General features: G+C 40.5%; 1 protein-coding gene across 4 annotated transcripts in view; it reads right to left on the reverse strand.

The window, feature by feature from the left end:
• The window catches only part of AFF2 (ALF transcription elongation factor 2), a 299,561-nt gene that overhangs the window by 110,641 nt on the left and 168,494 nt on the right, over positions 1-20,426 (reverse strand). The window lies entirely within an intron of this gene.

Raw genomic sequence — 20,426 nt, forward strand, 5'->3', positions numbered from 1 at the left:
GGCTTTTTGGAAGCCTTAAGACTCCATGAATGCTTTTGAAGTTTGCAGTCCGTTCTCAACCCAGAAAACACTCACATTGCAGCAGTAACACAAACATCCTACTGGTGTTTAACCCRGCTCTGGACAAGGAGAGGGAATTCTGTCCCATTCAGCCCCTGGCCTCCATGCCAGCACTATCAAAATCAGCATTACAGCTCCTGGATTTGGACTGTGATTTGGCTCTKTGATGACTTTTGTTTCCTACAAATCTGCCTTGGATTTGAACTGGTAACCCAAAGGAGAAAAGGAYCCATCATCCTGTTCTTAGAGCAGCCCGTGCCAGCCAGAGGATCCTTTACACCAAGAATCTGTTATCACTTGATGGCTGAACCTTTTATACTCACAATTCCCTGAAAACACCCCCCTCTTCCATCCCTGTGGGATCTGATATAAACAGAGGAGTTTATGTGCATCTGGCATGGCTGTTTGTACCAATAAACACCACAAACACTAAGTTAGACGCTTATTTCCTCCCACATGCAAAGGGACTGAGCTACATTTCTCCAAGCAAGATTTCAAGAAAGTATTTATCACAGCTGGTGTAATTACAGAATTACCTGTGAAAACCCACAAAGGCTGRGGGATCTAATGAATAAGTGGAAAACTACAGCATAATATCAAACAAAATGTCTACAGTCAAAATAATGACCTCTTGGTAAAGGTCACACACTCCCTGCCTTGAGGAACAACAGAGCACACTTTGAATGCAGGCAGGTGAGAGCTTTGCCCATATTACGTGAGGAGATTTTGATAAACATTCCAACCTATTCTGACAATGGGTGGCCAATATGCAAAGTGGTTTACAGTGGTTCACAGTAGCAGTTTGATATTAAAAACTGACCAGTAAGAAAGTTGATAGGCTGGCCCAAAATGCTGAGAGCTTTTAATCTTGAGAGCYTTGTGGAATGGGGATGCCTGGGCAGGTAGCAGTGCCAGGGAGAATCCCCAAATCCCCAGGAGGGTGCTGCTGACCACTSCATTCTGCCTGCTATATCCAGCTCCTTTCTCTTCACTCTGTATATTTGTATCTTCCTTTAAGCCTTTATCCACTCATTTCAAACAAAACAAATTTATTCACTGTTGTTTAAAGGCTCATCTACATTTCCTGTGAGCTATTTTCATCAGCAGCACTCTATTAAAGTTATTTCAAAGTAAACTATAGAGAGGGAGAGAGAGCAGAGACTGTGTAGCACTATATCATGTGTCTTCTCAAACCAGTTAAATCTCAGCAAGTAAAAAAAAAAAAAGAAAAGATCTATTTAAAACTAGATTAAGCTCAAGCTGCTAAAGCATAATAAATTGCTCTATTTTAACTGACTGAACTGTGCACACTTAGAATACAAGGGCATATTTCATTTGGGTTTRTGCAATTGTTCAGTCTACTTTTCTACCATTTCACCCATCACCAGATGAGAGAACTTGTCAGGCAAAATTGTAGTTAATGATGTTTAATGGTGGCTAAGCCCGATAGACTTGTTTATTTCTTTTCTTCTTTTTTGTTGCTTTACTCTCACTGAAATAATGAAAATATTACATGAAAAACTTCTATATTATTTGCAGGAAAAGCTTCCATTACCAATGCTAGGTAACATAAAGCTTTATCTCATTTATACAGCAATCTATATAAATCTACTTTTATGTTTTATTTGATTCCAGCCATTAGGCTGTGCTAGGAAGTAATTCTAAAATATATATCATGGTGGCAATTCACTGTACTATACCAAATTAATCTACATAAATCTATACCTGTGTGCAGGGAACCAGCATGGTAACATCACCAGAATGGAGGAGGAATGGATGCCAGTAATTCTACTTGTAGGCTTTCTAGGAAGTTCAACCTTGGTGTAAGTACTGAGCAGAATACAAATGTCCCCTGTTGACAAATTCCTCCATCTAAATTAACTGCATCATCATTAGTGTAGCTCTTACATTCTAAATTTCAGAATATGAAACTGCATWTTAGGAGAGGTATTTCCTCTTTATGACTGATCTAAAGTCAGAGAGYTGGAGCACGAATGGGCTGTTTGGAACAGCATATCCTTTTAAAAACCTGTGTTCCTTACTGATTTAAGTTCCTTACATAGCTGAAGCCAGAGAGCTCTGCACAGCTGAACGAGGCCAGCTGGCAAAGTAGGAGCRTATCAGCATTCTGACTGCTTTTCTTTTGTTTGAATATTACCTCAGTGGCCGCACACTAAACGATGTGAACTTGATGGGCTTGACTATGACCTCAGCTAAACTGAACAATATGAAGCTGGCACATCTGTAATCTCAGGCTTGMTATTTTTCAATTTATTTTTCACCTGATTTATATTAAGATGTGGTTCAAATTTTAAAACGAAAATAAAAAGGGTCCTTCTGCATTCCAAATCAATCAGCAAATGCTGGCACGCCAGAAGGCAGGCTTCATCTGCCTCTTCACACCACATTTGGTGGATCCCTGACTTATGAGAGCTTGATTTCTAAATGTTTATGCAGAAAGAAATGCTTTACACATCCGCTCCTTCTCAGATAGCCTACAGGGAGTTCTGGCAATACTTCTTCCTTTTTTTTTTTTTTTTGCCTGCCTTCCAGGTTTTCTCCCTGTGGATACATAAAGACAGAGTGACAGCAGGAGTAAGCAAGCTCGACTCGCAGCAAGCAGCATCCCTGCTTATTATTGATATTGACTACATGAGATAAGCTGGACATCTGTCTTTACTTTTAGCAAGTTCTACAAGGATAAACACGAACACGAATGTGGGCTGCCCATGGACAGTGCTCTGGTGCTCTTTTATACTCCCAACCCGTCGCTGGGCTTCTGTCACTTTTGTCTGAGCCACGTTTCAGCCTCGGGTCACAAGAGTTCAAAACATAGTCAATTAATCAAATGGCTTCTATGAACATAACACTGCAGTTCAATAACTGTTTCCTATTCAACATAACCAAGGAAATGAAAGCAGGAGGTTAATGTGAAGATAGCTGGGTTACATGTGGAGCTTCAAGCAGCAATCCTTGATTAGCCATCATCAGAGAGTGCATTTTATCGGTGCAGTTATTTTATGTGAGACAAAAGAACAAACCCAGGATGTTTATGGCCTGATCCTGCTCTCAATAAAGTCAAGTCAAGCTCTTCTGTTGACTTATGCCTACTAGTTCAGGATCTTTGATCCTGGCAATAAAATTAACACAGCAACAGAAAACAACAGAGAGCAAGAGAGAGAAACTCTCTCTGAGAATRCTCTGTTTACACTAAGAAAGATAGAGGATTCAAGTCAGAGGTGAAGTAACTACAGCCAAGAGGGAATTGGATATGGGACACGACAGCCAACATGTTGAAGTGATGGGAACAAGGGCATTCCATCAGTGCCACAGGCTGACATGTGCTGTGTCAGTTGTATGGGGTGGGGTTTGCAAAGCTGCTGATTCCAGCTGGTGATGGGGACGGCCCCAATTCCTCAGCCTTTGCTGCCCAAACACGACCTGTGAAATGGGGTGGGAAGCARCGTGCTCAGCCCGCCAGGCACCCCTTCAGGAGGGCTCTTCTCTGTCTCAGCCTCAGGAAAGTGCTGGGATTCTGCTTCACATCGCCCACCTCTGCTAAAAAAAGGGGCTGAAAAAAACCCTCTAAGCAGTGTGAGAATTCTTTTTGATGCGATAAAAACCGTAAATATGTGTTTCTAACCACTGAAGACAGCGAGCTTTGGAAGGCTTAAATGGAAAAAGCTAGTTTAGATTGAGCCAATTCTGGGTATTGCCACACATGTCAAATAGCACTTCACTTGACAAATGGTCCCAAAGAAATCTATGGAACTATTCAGGGGGTATGGTGATGTTTGGTATGAGTAAGGAGATTAGAATCTGGCCCTTGCTTTATTTTCAGAGAGATTTCAAACATGTGTTTGTTCTAATTTTCCCTTCCTTCTAGGATTGCTGGTATTCACTTGGCTTGGCTTTAGAGGCAGAGGGATGTGAAAAACAGCACCAGTAAAGAAAAAATTATAAACTCTCTAATATATGACCAAAATAGTTTTTTCCCCTGTAAAATATGTGGCATAAATGATTTCCATAATGATGCTATGTGTTATAAAAGTTTTATTGGCACTCATTTGGGATTACCCGCATAACTCACTTGTGAGTTCACTACTCGTGGGTAATGCACTCATCCCAAATGCATGCTAAACACCGGCTTATGTAGAAAGTCCTATTAGACTTTAACAGAGATTAAACTAACAGATTTTTTTACAGAAGCCTCTTATAGTACAGAGGTCCACAGAAATTACAAAAATCTTAGTCTATAACAGGCAATGTTTTCATTAGGTTTATTCTACTCATCACATATTAAATTCTCTAAATTCTTAACCAGTGACATGCATATCCTCTCTGCAATTTTACATTTTTCCTCTCCTTTTGCACAACTTTGTGCAGTATCACACACATGTGACTGCACTGAAAGAAAACACAGGCTCTGGTGTGAGGTCAACAGAAACAGAGTGTAGGAGTCCTTGCTTTAGCAACTCTCCTCTCTAAACKGAAAAGGGAGGGAATGAATGGGAAAAAACACTGYTCYTATTTCCAGACTGAGGACAGAGACATAATTTCCTAAAGGTCATACAGGAAGTCCCTGTTAAAGCTGGAATTAAAATCAAATTCTCCTAAGCACCAATCCAATGCCTTAACAACAAATTCATCTTCCCCCAACAGCTGTGTTTTTCTTCATCGACTGAGTATYCCATGCTCATCTCTGTGCCATTTAMACATCTCTCTCTAGCTCTGTGACATAATCAGTATCTGTTTTGCCTCAAAGCATCCAACCCTCCCTGCACACCTGGACAATGCTCRTGAGGAGCTCGGATCAGGCTGTCAGGCACTCGGTGCTTCAGAAAGCAACAGCTCAGTTTTGCACAATAACCAACACCAGGCACCTAAACTTGGTGAACTTAGCCCAGGGCAATTTCACAGAGAAAGCTGCAACAGAAACAGSAGCAGAGCTGATGCTGGTTGGGCACAGTTAAGCTGATTTTCCTGTTTTCTTTCCTGCTTCACTCTGTTTTCTTCTCTGAACATCATCTGACTCACGATGATGCTTGTGAGGATTATACAGTCAACATTCAAACCTCCTGTGCTGTCAAATTCAACCTGAAATACRACCACCACCCACAGGAGTTCCTCTGCACACTTCTGTGCCTCCARACACATCCTTTTTGGACAGAATTAAKGAGAATTTCTGTAATTAACCTAAGACTTCTTTTTTTTCCCCCTGAAACCAATGGAAAAGGGGGCATGAAAAAACCCAAAGCACCTAATTATTTTCTCAAAGTAAATATTTCCTCTCAATATTCAGGTGAATGTTCTATGAAAATTTATGACAAGAAAAAAATCTAGGCTATTTTTAATGGAAAATATTTTTCTATTAACTCACATATAAGAGAAATGTAAAACTTGGTATGAATTAAGGTTAACCCTTAAAAGAAGCATCTAATATGCAATCATAGCAAAAGAGTGAAATGAAAGAAAATGTCTTGGTASTTTGCTAGGCATATTAAGTATTAATGTAATATAGTTATTTCCAAGGRAGATGGAAACAGTAAATAGGGAAGAACATTTCTCCTTCTAATTTTTACTATGCTTACCTAAAGATACACAGATCACTTGATTTTCAATCACTTCAGAGCAAGTAACTTTCTCTAATACCTAAAGAACATACTGCTATTAGCAATCTCACCAGTGCCTAATAAAAAACCACTTAAGCACAAACTGTACCTAATTTATATGATGAGTAGCTATATCAACCCCAGAATCCTGTGCAGATATTAAATATTCAGTTTTTCTTTACTAATTCAAGTAGGATTTTTTATCCCTCAATTGTGCAAGCTTGACAGTGGRGGAAAATGAGTCAAGTCAACCTTCCAGCAAGAAACTTGGAGGCTGCTGGGAGGAGGAGAGATGCAGAGAAGTCAGAGAGGTAGAAAGTTTACAGACTTTCAGAGCATTCTCAGTTGTCAATACAAGAATAAACATGTCAYCTATTTTCACTGAACCCATTGGCAAAGCTATCAAAATTGCTGAAAAAAAATTATTTCACTATTTTTAGCATAGGCAAGCCCATTGCTGATAGGGATTAGAGCAGGAGTGGAAAGAGCCTGAATGAAAAGAACAGATCTGATGTGCTAGACCAATGCTAAGTGGAAAGCTGTAGGAACGACAAACACACACGTTCTGCTTAGAATATATTGAAAAAGAAATGTCAGAGGACTGGTCAGTCTGGGAAAGGGGATAGAAAGAAAGAAAGAAGGTAATATAGCAATAATCTCAGGTGCTGCTCTGGAATTTCCCAAAATCTGCAGTGTTTTGTAGGGACTTCAAAGAGCACATTTAAAAAATTTCTGAGGAATTAGGAGAGCAGGGTCAATACAGTTAAACTYTGTCAATAATCACTCTGTAATACGTACAAGGATCTTTCACCCCAGTGCCCAAGGGTTACCCCTGAACTTAGAACTGAAGTTTTCAAATTTAAAAAGAACCATTTATTGTAGGCAGTYATTTGAGAAAATCTTATTATGGAAAAAGGCCTAAAAATAAAGCTGCTTTTTTTTTTCACTCGGGACCGAAGCCCCCCTTCTTTCCACCCTGAGACCCTCTGTGAACCAAACTTTGCCAAGAGGAGTATTTAATGAGACGTTTTCAAGTCATTAGGCCGGCCATAACGGGGCCTGGCTCGGCTGGAGCTGGCCACACACGGAGTGACCAGGTTATCCAAACACGGGGCAGCTCCGTGCCGTGGGAGCAGCACCCAGGGGCGGCCAGGGCTGGAGCAGGAACGGCTCTCTCCAAAACCAGCTCATCACAACACCTCTGGGGCTGCAGAGCACGTCCTGCTGGCCCAAAAGGGCGTTTTCACCTGGGGCTGAGCGAGCACAGGCAGCTGGCTGTGGGGACATCACAGCTCTGGGGAGCTCCAGTGCGTGGGGACACTGCAGCTCTGCCCTGGGAAGCTCCAATGCATGGGGACACTGCACAGCTCTGCCCTGGGAAGCTCCAATGCATGGGAACACTGCAGAGATCTGCCCTGGGAAGCTCCAATGCATGGGAACACCACAACTCTGCCTTGGGAAGCTCCAAAGTACAGGGACACACTGCAGCTCTGCCCTGGGAAGCTCCAATGCATGGGGACACTGCACAGCTCTGCCCTGGGAAGCTCCAATGCATGGGGACACAGCACAGCTCTTCCACAGCTCTCACCCTCACAGGCACTTTGGGACATCACTCAGCCACGGGCTTTAGGGATAACTTGGCTCATGGCTTCCAGGAGGAGAAGGGTTAGAAAAATTCTTTGCAAGCTTATGTTTTACTTGAGTATTTACATAAAGCATGTGGTCAAAGTTAAAGAGCCCCTCCACTTCTGTAATTCAAAACACTGTGCTAGTACAGGATGCTATTAATGCTGCATTTCTACAGAYACTCACTGCCTGAGACTGCAGCCTCTTGAATGGTGAAAATATCTAAGAGGAAGAGTGGGAGCTGTGTGCTACACAACATCAAAGAGCAAAACAGGCAATTTTATTAAGAGAGCTACCTAAATGATGGATGTTTTTAAGAGGACTGTCTAGGCCCTACARCTGATCTTGCTCTTGCTTTGCAGATGACATTCCAACAGTCTTTTATTGTTACATAGCTCCATGGTGCTAATCTGCAATGGWATGTTACCACAAAGCAGAAAATGCCCAGGAGCACTTGATAAACGCGGCTCTTGAAAAGGACCTACATGTCCTTCAGAGGAATGACTCTGGTAAGGACACTGAGATGACTTCTGTGACTGAGTGYACTGGGATCCTGCTCCAYTGTTAATGCATCCACACATCCACAGCAACACAGTAGGACCATCACAGTTTATACCTGCAGCAGATACAGCTTTTGGGTGTCATATATGAAAACACCACCTAAATTTTTTAAATTTCAGCTTTAACTGCTGATTTYAGTCAGAATACACCACAAAGAAGCAATTTGTCATCCTTCATCCYAAACAGAGTTTTGCTGTTCTTTATAAACAGCCTTCAGGATCTCAATYCAGTGGCTCTTGCCTGGAGTGATAACCTGGTCACACATGAGATCTCCTGCACATGAGGTTACAACCAACACCTCGCAACACAGCACACTCAGGTCTGCCCTCACCCCTCATTTTTTCCTCAGCAGGAAATTTTGTTTCAGCACAATCTGAAGATYTTCTTGACAAAACCCCACCAGGTCYCGTACAGGTGCAAGCCTGTGAGTGCCAGAACACATTGGCACCATCTGGACTGAATGAATGCACTTGGGAGCTRCTGCAGTACCCTGAGGGCTGTCCTGGGCAGGCACAGCTAATCCCAGCACACAGTAAATTAGAAAAAATGTGCACGTGTTTCTGCATGGGAAACATGACAAATCTGTGACAAATCTACTCCACTCTGCTCACAAACTTTGTGAGACGGTGTTCACGAGCAAAACAACCTACAGTTGAAAACCTTGAATGTTTAATTCTGCATCCCTGCTTCATTTTGCTTACTTATGCTGCTCAAAACTCAGTGAAATCAAATGCAGTTTGAGTATCTGGATATTAAGCCTAAACATGATTTTTTTTTTCCTGAGTACAAGCTCTGAGGCTGTAAATTATTAATAATGGGAAAAATCTGTTATGTATAAACAATGTGAGCAAAAAGTAGCAACCACTCAAATTTGTTAATCTGAGAATTTCTTTTCTCTGATTCTCTTTCATAAACAAAATATTTTTTTTATCAGGCAGTATTCATTATATTCCTCCTTGGTGTAGTTACAAGGCAAAAAATGTGGATTATTGATGAAATACATCATAATGACTCTTTCCAAGCCATTATCATTTATCATTTAAATGTGTATTCAATGAGCTTTAATCTGCAAATTTTTCACGTTTGGGAGACATTATGATTTAACAGATTCATTGTGTTTGCTTTCTTCTTTTCTTAATACAATGCATGGCACATGTTCTGCAGGCTACACATGAAGTCATTTCACCTATMAGAATGGACTTTTTAAAAACTTACTACAGACAAACAGCAGCTGATTATTAAGGCCTCCAGAGYCCAGAAACACAACAGTGCTGGAACACTGTATTGTTAGTACTAATAAATGAGTCCTGCAAAATATTCACAACCAGGCATATTGGCCTTTCTTCTGCACAGTCTCACTCTCCCATTACTTCTAAGGACAGCACCTCAACCAATCACGCYGAGATTTCAACTGCATAAATTTTCCCTAATCTCCTAAAACAGGTACTTTTTCTACTGCTTTAGATTAAGCAACCAAAATCAATGAATGCTCTCGTTGGTATTAATCAGTTGAGTTGTGTACCATTTACTACCAGGGATCCAAGCAACATCAGTCCTTGTGTGTGGTTTTTTTTTTTAAATTCACAAGAGTCAATTAATAACAAGAAGAATAGTGGGTAATACTTTGGCTAAAGCAAAAGAGCACGGAAAGTTCTGTTCTTTGGAGAAAGAAGGTGATATTGRATTTTTAGGTCAGTGTTTGCATAGCTGCACAAGTTACAAAACTGCAAGAAATGTCAGCAATTGGCAATACACGAGCTCTTACTGGGTTTTGGCTACAGCAGATTAATTCCATATCCAGGTTGTATATAATTCACTTAACACCCTTTCTTACACAAGGTTTGCAATTTCCTGAATCAAATCCCTCTGAAAGTGAGCTGCACTCTCTCTGAGCAAACCCCCCCCTGTCACTGGGAGCAGCACAGCTTTGAAAGACACGATGGTAAATGCACATGAACTTCTCAAGCCACAACTCAGAGCATCCCCAGGTGGTGATGCCCTTCCTGACCCCATCCCTGCCCGCTGGCTGGTGGCAAGGCWGCACAGCAGGCACCAGGCAGGGTGCCAGCGAGGGCTCAGAATATTCCTGCAGCACAGCAATATTCCCCTCATGCCTTTTCCATCTGCAGCAGGCTGCTCCGAGCTGCTCCGGGGCTCTGACACAGAGGCAAAGTGATAAGCACATGATTGACACAKGTGCCAAGATCACTTGGAAACTCTGGCCTCCAAAACATCTGTAGGACACTGCGCTGCTCCTGGGGAGGCAGCCCAAGCCCCGCTGCCCTGGAGCTGCTGGGAGCTCACCAAGGCACCAGCTCTGCCTGCCCCAGGAGRGGGCTCTGACCACCCTCGGGCCATGCCTGCAGGCAGCTGGAAGCAATGACAGTGCTGAAGGCTTTTCTCATTATCCCTCACAGTGCTGTAATTCCAAAAAGCCAGTGGATAGCTGTGGTAGGACTGCCCCATGCTGCACTGTGCCCGCGYCAGGTGCACGGGGGCACTTCCATTCCACCCTCCAGCGTGGTTTGCCCCATGCTCACATATTAATGAATTATTCATAGATTTTCTGAGGACAGCTGCCTTTTGCCTTAAACAAGAGTATTTTCAAGTGTTAAAAGATATGCATCTAAAAAAAAAAAAAGAGGAATCATCTATTGGGCTTAACACAAAATAATCTCACATAAAAGGAAGTATTTTTTAACAGCACACATCTACTTTATGGCACTGGTCTCTTAACTTCATGCTTATGAGTTAGGGAAACAGCCCCTTGGTGGATTACTTTTCATAGTTTGTTCAGTAATGTGTTTACAAAGCCATTGTTGCAACTAGATGCTTATATATTTTGATATACTGTCTGCACTACAACAGTACATCTTCAGAGATTTCATGCTTATTTCAAAAACCTATTTAAATGGTTTTTTACCTTCCCTCCCAGCAAAACACAAGTTTATTGCCAGATACTCCAGGGCTCCATAGTCCAGTCTGACAGTAATTAAGGCAGAATTAGTGGTGTTTTGCAGGAAATGGTAACAGTGGCAAATGTAGAGCTGGATGGGCCAAATTCATCTCTGACAGCAAYTCCTCTGAAATAACTAACTTACTCTAGGAATTAATTCGACACTTGAAATTTCAAATAATGGCCTCTATTTTTAAYTGTCTGAAGCACATAACTCAGAGCYTGAGAAATGTTAAGTGGCTTTTATTTTCCTTCGTTAGAGAACTGCTCATCTACTCACTCGCTTTCTACCATATCAGGCGAATACTGCAGAAAAAGGGGCTTCGTTAAGACAATATTGCATTATTTGGTAAGATAATATAATGCATTATTTCAATACATCCTGCACTTGCTTAATGCTAATCTGCCTTGATAACGGATACTATTGGTAATAAACATTATCTCTAAACCATACAATGAACAATACTAATAACCACATTAGGCAAAATTTTGTGTTTGTGAACATMTGCAACATTTCCTCTGATCCTGTAATTCTACACTACACCAATACATAAYAAATCCAATACTTGGCAAGTACAGTCTAAAGAAAACTAAAGGTATAGTTTACTGTGGGTGCCTTCTACTTGAACCCAGACTCAAAACATGGTCTTGGGATTTTGCAGCAAGTTTGGACACTAAGYTTTGGCAAAACAATTTCTTCCAAAATTTTACCTGTAGCTGTTGAATTTTCATCTAGCTATACAAGGTACCTACAACCTAATCTGATTCTGCAGAAGTTATTTCACTCTACAGAACATCTTATCCAAACTCAACATGATTTATCCATTAGGAAACATCCTTTTTCTGACATGCAAAATCTCTATTTTTATGATTTGGGGCTTTTTTTTGCAAAGAAGCCAGCAATCCCTACCAGGATAGAAAGATAGTCCAGGTTGCTGCTAGGAGGCAGCATTCCCCTGTGTGCTGGGGACTTGTTCTGGTCCTCTGTGACCTTGGCAAGGTGAGCAGAGCCCTCAGAGCATCCTCAGGGCTCTGRGGAGCATGAGGAAAGCCACAGGTTTACATGAGATTGTGCTGCAACCTGATCTTCAAGMTTATTTGATTTTGGGATGAGGGGGATTCCTGGATAAAGTGCAAAAGAGCAGGAAATCATTTGGGTGACCCTCAGCACCTTCTCCCTTCAGGCTACRACTGCATTCTGCTCTCCATGGGGACAAAAACAACTTAACCTCCTTGAGCACTGAAGGACTTGYACTATTATCTCCCTCTGACTGTTGCATTGATTAGATTGGGAAATGAGTAACTTTTATCACACTTGATCTGAAACAGCACAATCTAGCTTATGTTTATCCCTTTCCATCTACAGAACAGATAATTGCATGGATCCTTGGAGTCAGACAAGACACTGTGATGTCTCTTTTGATCCCTGGTGTCAGGTTAAAGGAGAAAAAAATAGGAAGTTAAYCTGTGATTTAACACTGGCCACTGTCTGGCTCCTGCTGCCAGTCTGGTCCAGGGGGTTCAGACCTTTGCAAGTGCATGTCTGGCTCCCTTTTCACCATGCAGGTTCTCTTGCTGCCACCTCAAATGTCACAGTCTGCTGGGTTCAGCAGCATGAGCTTGGAATTGCAATAGATTTTTGCTTTAAAAAAATCAACTCACAATTTTTATTTTTGTTTTGGTTTTGCTTGTTTGTTTYTTTGACTTTCATTTCTCTTTTCCCTTTTTTTTTGTGTTGGTACAGGGAAAGGCAGATTACTTCAATTAAGAGCCTGTCACTGACATTTGTAAGCAACCTTTCCTCAGTTCAGTGCAGCAGTTGCAGTTTTAAGTTTCTCYCTGCTTCTGTCAGGATCTAATTTTCAAGGCCCTGTTGCCATGGCAGCAAGTTGGAATTTTAATCCAGTACTAAAGGTCAAGACAGGTCACCAGTTTCAGTTCCTCTTCAATCTCCCCGTAAGGAGCCACAAAAAGAAGCTGAGATAAAGGTCTGACCTAACAAAAAATTCCMGTCTAGCACACAGCCAGACTCGAAGCTCTGTGATTTGTATAGGCTTTCGAATTCGTCTGGAACTATTGAAATTCATGCTAAATCAAATATGGGCAGCACTGATTCGCATCCCTCTCTCTGCAAAAAAAGCACATCTGTGTCCTTAAAACACAGCTGCACGCATGTGGGCAGGCAGGGCCACCCGAAAAGCAAATACTTAGCAGAGTAACAGGTAAATAGCTGTGAAAGCAATCCCCTCATTACTGCAGGCATTTACTGCTGCTGCACACTCAGATGAGCCTGACAGCTGCACTTACATCTTCCTTGACAATATGAGGTGGATGAGTCAACATCTTTCTTTCAAAACCTGTAAAGATCTTTTTGTGAAGCATTTTGACTAAACAAGACTTTCCAGTAAGGGACAATTTCGTGAAAGCTGAACCACCTTCAGGTTTTGTTTACTATTTTTAACTTGAAGGGCAGAAAGCTCCTGTGGAAATTAGAAAATAAGCAGTTATTTTCCAGTTTCCTAGGCCTCCTCCTGTGGTTCCACAACACGGATATTAATTAAACAATTGGTTTGTACCTACTGGAGTAAGGCTATAGACATCCCCCTTCTTCTCCTGGGCTACATCATTTTCTTGGAAAGCTGCATTTGCAGCATTAGAGAAGTCTCAAAACGCATTTTTCTGAGATGTATGGATACAAGAGAGGGAAGCAGCTCTTCCTCTGGGAATTTAAAGCAGTAATTAGCCCAGCAGTGGGGAATATTTTCCTTTTTCATMATTTGGGAGGATGTATCTGTAAGGTACCACTATTCTGAATCTGTGGCTCCAAGGGCTATCCAAGACAGAGGATAATGTGGTGAGCRTGGCCTAACCCCGTGGGGTGTTGTGAGAACTTCACTTCATAAAAAATAAGCCCTCTGGCCAGAAAATTGATAGGCTTTGGAGCCCTGCTGAGCCCTCTGCCCAAAGGATAATGGTAGCAATATAAGTTCCTCTGGATAGAGAGTGTGAAGCTGAGAAAAATGTGGTGGATTATTGGGGTTGTCAGAGGGATTCAGAGGAAAGATGCAAAGGATTAAGTTGGGATATTAGGAAAAGTGGCTGTTAGTCTTACCTAGGGTATTTAGGACACAAATTGGGAGTTTCAAGCCCACTATGGTATTATGAATGCCAAGCCTCCTGGCAAAATCCATTCTTCTCTCAAAGTTATCACCCATTTCCGATTATGACTATTTTGCAGMGTGGTGCAGATGAATCTGGGTGACAATTTTCTCTGTCTCAGGCTACTGGAGTCTACAAAGCCAGTAAGCCATGTCAGAAAGAGTGAAAGGGTCTGGAGAAAAGAGAACCAGGAAGAAAAAAGCCAGAGAGGAAAAGGGCTTGACTCTGGACCAGAAACCTACTCACAGGTCAGAGTTAAGACACGGGGAGCAGAGTGAGGTCCAAATTATGGCAGCCAGAGAGCCAAACAAGAAGTTTATTTGTATGTATTTTATCAGCAAGTGCGTGGGTCACAAAACAAATAAGTGGGAGAGGGACTGAGGGTGATGGTTTGCTCTGCTCTGTCCTGATTTACATTTCTGGATTTACAGAGTCCATTTCTTTTTTCAAAATGAACGTTTGAAGTTGCACTGAAGTTCAGAAGTAACTCCATCCCACAGAAATGTAAATTGTGAGGTCAGTTTGAGACCAGCCTTAAGCCATAAAGGCACAACATGAGCTGCTGCCTGTGAAAAAGCTCTTTAAATACAGGGGAACCTGTGGCAGATTTGCAGTGTAACCAGTTTCCAAAATGGGAAGTGATATGTAGCAGACAGGGAAATACATCAGGAATCCAAAGATGTTACTGTGCATCRTTTACCTCTCTCTATTAATGCTGACATTTCAGTGGTCGCAGTTCAGTGACTGCCTGCACTTGGCAGTGACACAGTGGTGCTTCTTCCTCGAGAACAAAGTATTTCAACTGCTACTCGTTAGTTAGGGCAAATAAATGTTGAATTTTTAATGGGGGGTTATACAGTACTAGAGGAAATTCAAATGGTTCAGTGCTCACTTGAGTCACAATCAACAATGCTGGCAAGAATGCAGTTGGGTTAGCTTGTTTCAGGCAGTTTTAAAGGCAGTAAGTCTCTGATAGGCAAGAAAAATTATTAAAAATTGATAAGCAAAATATCACAGAATTAATTTAGTTCTGTTCCCACAATTTTTTAAACTGATTTATAAACATGTCAGGAGAAAGAGATATGGAAGAGAATGTATTAGGAAATAACTTTATTTTGACAGGGAGGTTAAACTGTATGTGAGTCAGCTGAATAATGAAAACAAATTAAAAGTCTAATTTAGAAATTACTTTGAATAATGGGCTTATCTTCAAAGATACAGGGCTTTTAATTATGACACTGCATTTTCACATATTTCATATCAGCTGAAATATTTAGCAAGTTTGCTTCTATAGGCAACTGTCTATATGAAACACTTGTATATTTTATTCGAAATTGCTTCATACTTTCCTCAAAAGGCAAAGCCTGCAGCAGTGAGGAACAAAACAATACAGTCTTGACTATCAAACCCAAGAACTTACCAGACAAAGGATTCAGAGAAAACTTCTGACTTACAAAATGAAACYGTAAATATGAAAGATGAGTGGCATCTTCTCAGTAGAGACCCTTCTATTTTCATCTGCCATTTGTCCCTTTAACACAGTGCACTGGAGCTCTCTAAAGATTAATGGSGTTCCAATTACATGCCACTGTTGTTTCACTTATCATAATTTGTACACGGCAGCGCCAGGCCCTTGYAGTCATGACTTCCCCAGTTTACCCAGAGGGAATATCTTTGGAACTTCCYCCTCCTACCAACCAGGCAGCACTCAGTGCAACGATTGTGGCTGGCCATGTGAAGTAAGCTGTGACAGAGAGCTGGCTGTCACCACTGCGGGATCAACTGGGGCTCTCACGCTTTACTATGGTCAGCTAAAAACTCTAATTAATAATGGGAACATTCCAGTTTCTCCTGTGTTACACCTGGGCTGCACTGTGACTGCATGAGAGAGAGTGGATACATAAATAGAAACATGCTTCCTGTGCCAGTTGCAGACAAACTTCCCATTTTTGGTTCCTGGTACATTTTTGGAAACTACTCACGAACATCAAATGAATCCTTTTGTTATTATTGTTTTTTAACTGATTTCTYTCCAGGTTAAGAATTCATCAGTGCTTCTTGATTTAAATGTGCTGAATAGTTCTGAATAACAACATTACTTGTTGTCGCAATATCCAATACTTGGTGTAAAATCCTYTTGCTGTCTGATTACTCTTCATAAGGACCTCATGCTGATTCATTTCAAACTGTGAATTACCTTTAATTCATAGCCTGCACATGCTGCCAAATTTTGTTTTCTGTGTTCCCAGGTGGCTGTCCCTGACACAGTGAAGATCTTCCAAAAAGCCATTAGATACTTATAAAAAGTAGTTAGATGTAGAGAAGCACATTTCCATTTTCAAACATGCTTCCACCAAGTATTACAATGATATTTGGGATTAGAAAAGTATTGGTATTTATTTTAATTTTTTTAGAACTGTAAAGTGAAATCATGGCCCAACTGAAACTAGTGGTGAAAACTCTTAGAAAAATCCTTGCTGAAATATCACAAAAGAATTTTCAGCTGCTTGCTTTAGTTTTGAGCTCACAGTATTTAGCTGCTCCCTAGTCCCCACACTGGTTGTGTATCATTAGTATGATGGATAACAAAAACTCCATAAAGATAAAACAAGTTGGTTTTGTCTGATCCATAAAAATTTGCTGCTCTGAGTTTTTAATGGTTTCCGGTAGTTCAGTGAGCCCATGAGAAAGGCCTTTTAATACTGTATTAATACAGTAAGTATAGGAAGTCATTTTATGAGAGGGGAAGAATACCATTATGATTACATTCTTCTTTTTAGCTAGGCTTTTATGGAAACTACCCGAGACTACTCTGCAGTATGATTTCAAAACACAGGATGTGCTTGATTAAAAAGGTTCTGGGTAGTTTCCAACTGGACAAAGGCCAAATGCTAACWACCAAAACAGAACAAAAGGACTGGATGTTTGAGGATGACATACTTGCAATGGCAATTATATAACAGAAACCTAAGTCAGGAGCTGAGCCCGTCCCCTCAAATTCATGGAAGCTGACAGAAAATCCTTTGCAGTGCAATTGGTTGCACCTTATCTGTTGCTGCTTACTGTGCTTCATAATAAACTAATCAGAGCAGACTGGCTGAAAACTGACCGCACAACAGCCGGCGGAGATTTACAGTGAATTTGAAATTACAAAGAGGGAAGCCAAGTGCTGCAGTTTTACATTGCCTGATTTCAGCTATGAAAGTTCACCACAGTACACACACACGCATGCACATCAGTGCTCAAAATTTCCTTTTCAAGATTTTTGAGTATAAATTAGGATCTGAGGTTAGTTAAATGTACATGTTCTCACATATAACATAGGTGCAGAATTTAGACACAATCCCACGTACTCCATCCCATCTACTCTGTCTCCTATTTTCCATGATGCAGAACACTGGGGACTGGGATTCTCCAGCATGTGGATGTTATGAAGTTTATTGAAATATTAAAAAAAGGATAAAATTTGTATTTCATAAAGCTTTACTTGGGCAGAAAGCCATGCATTTTGCATCCCCCCTACAACAGCAGCATGTTGGTAAATTAATCCACCCTGCAGTATGGATCCTCCTTTTTCCCCCAGAAATGCAGACCTGAAAGGTTATCTTGCAAAAATCATACATCCCTTTGGTCTGATCTTCCATGATGCCAATGTCCCCACACCTGAACTCTGCAATGACATACACACAGCTTGGCTGCTGGAGCAGGATGCAGCAGAAGCAAGGTAAAGGATCTTTGCTCTGCACTCACCCCTCAACCAGTCATGGCATAACTCACTGATGGGGTGAATGCAAGTACATGGATGTGTGTGGATCCATCCTACTCCTATGGATTTCTAACAAAGCCAGTGGAATCTACAGAACTGCCGCTGGGACCAATGTAAATGGAAAAAATAACTTGGGCTTCACTTAAATTGCACAGGAACTTAAAAAAGTTGGGGAACAGCTAGAAAATATCCAGGTTAAAAGGGCTCTGACAATACATACAAATGAACAGAGYCAAATTCAGTCAGATTTGATCAAACTGAAATACAGATGACGGATCCTATTGACAAAATATATAAGAAATTGGTGGGGAATACAGTTTTGAAGTCAGTAAGATCACGCTGTGTGGCTGAGAGTGTAGCAACAGATGTTACYGGGGATAAGCTGGACTGTCATTTCACTCATACACTCCAATATCGCTGAAACCGACCGGTGCTAGAAAGACTAAATCCTTCTTAATACAACTGCAATCTGATAAACACTATATTATTAAAATACACAATGACTGCAGGAGCTGTCTGCTTATCAGGGTTTGTTTGGCCTGCACTATCCAGCTCTACTTGATACCATTACATCTTTCTGCCCCACTCCTGCTTTAATTTCATTATGTGCTCAAGTACTGCAATTCCCCGTGAAAGTGGTGGTAACTGCACACACAGATCTAAAGAAACACATTGGCCTCGTAATACCAAGCCTCACAGTGGACTGCCTTCTAACCTCCCAAAGCCCTGTGGAAATTCTTAGAAGCTGCCTTAACAATTTTTCTGCAGTAAAAGAGAAAAAGTGATAGTAATGGGTTAGCTGATCTTCATTTGGAAGCTAAAAATAAAAGTAGCTTTATTGCAGCTCTGATCTCTCATGTGTAAAATCTATCACCTACCGTAAGAAGGCAGTTCATTGCTGCAGAARTCTGATTGATAGTACTGGAACTTTAGATCAAGCAGCAGAACAGAGAACAACTGGTTCATAAAATGTACTCAGTGTCTTCRGGTTTTATATCAGGCTTCCTATAGAGAGCTTTGGTCCCATTAAATGCACTATATACCACTGAGCTCTGAAGCACTGTTCTTTTGAAATTCAGCTTATAACTATAAACCATGATTGACAAGTCTATTACTGTTGGTTACAAACTATTGAAATATTGTATTTTATGGTATACTCACTAAAATATTTTTCACAGTGGAATCCAAATACACTTGTTTTAAGAGTAAAATAATTTTAAGATATAATAATATTTTTTYCTTTTTTTTCCCCCCTATGGAATGTGCTTGATGTTAGATTTGTATCAGTCAGATGTTCTGAAACGTGAACACACACATTCTGTTACCAAGARCAGTTGGCTAGAGTCTTTACCAAAAAACCAAACCATTACTGGAAACCAAACAGCAAAGGGCAAAAATCAATTTGTTACTAAGTTTAATAAACAAATGCTATTCATGCAAATTAATTTAAATATCATTAACATTCCTATACAATTCTCATTTAATCTGAAAAACCCCTATTTAATTTTAAAATGGAATCATTTGCTGAGCCACAGATTTGTAAAGGTTTACTCAACTAACTGTATTTGAGTGAGCACTTCCATGACTTGAGTTTATGAGTAAAGAACGGGACCTTCAGAGCTGCTGAGGACATTGGTGGATTCAGCACCCACATCTAATCCAGTCCTGTACCTCTCACACAGCCACAGAYACATCACTGAACTCCAACAAGTCCTTTCATGTACACAAACCCGCACTAAGAATCAGAATATTTAAATTAATTTTAAAAATCTGTCTAGGTATCTTCGCATTGATTTTTCTTCCTCTACAGGGATTTTTTTTTTTAAATTGTGACTTTAGCAGATTAAGGGCAACCACTAGAATAATTCTGAAGTAATTTTAAATGAACATATTGTATTTACACAACTGTCAGTTAAGCTAGCGCATTCAGCATTCAGTAATTTAAAATACTTAACACTGAAAACCCCAGCAGCTCTGAACTGAAATCAGACCCACACATTTTTGTARGTATAAAACAACAACCTAATTCTCAAAGTTGCTATTTAATTCCTGTTTGTARATCACTTTGAGAATCTGGGATATTAGTAAAGAACAATTCAGTCTCCACTCACTGCTACACTACTGCCTTAYACCAGAGAAGCACCAAAGAAAAATGGTTTAACACAATCGAGAATCAGCTCTTTCACAATTTTCAACTGTCATATTTATAGATCATCTGTGATTTTCAGCTGTTTCAAAGTGTATGAAACTCAAGACCAGCTTTTCAACACCAGCTAGAAGAATCATTCTGTATGATGTGTTTTAYTCTCTCTCACTGTATGAATGTTAAAATTCCTGCATCATCTGTTCATTGGGTTGCATTTTCTATTGTAAGAGGCTTAGTATCTGATGAGAGAAGCATAAAAGTGATTTAATTTTGGCAAGCTGTAGAACTAAAATCAGCATTATTTCTGCTTAATAAACTCATCTTTCACACATACCTCTGTTAGCTAATGCTTAGAAAGAAGAAACAGTAATAAGCACTGAAAACATAAAACTGGTTTATGGCTAATTTTTAAGGACTACAGAGAACACCTGAACACCAGGACAAGATTAYGAGCAGAACTAGGTTTTAGTTACCTTTGGAGAAATAAGCTCATTCTTTATGAWAAATTTAAAATGAGATTTAAAGCTGGAAATAATAATA

Source organism: Malurus melanocephalus, unplaced genomic scaffold (genome assembly GCF_030028575.1).
Source record: "Malurus melanocephalus ecotype Western Australia unplaced genomic scaffold, MMel_1.1 scaffold_168, whole genome shotgun sequence".
Classification (NCBI taxonomy): Eukaryota; Metazoa; Chordata; class Aves; order Passeriformes; family Maluridae; genus Malurus; species Malurus melanocephalus.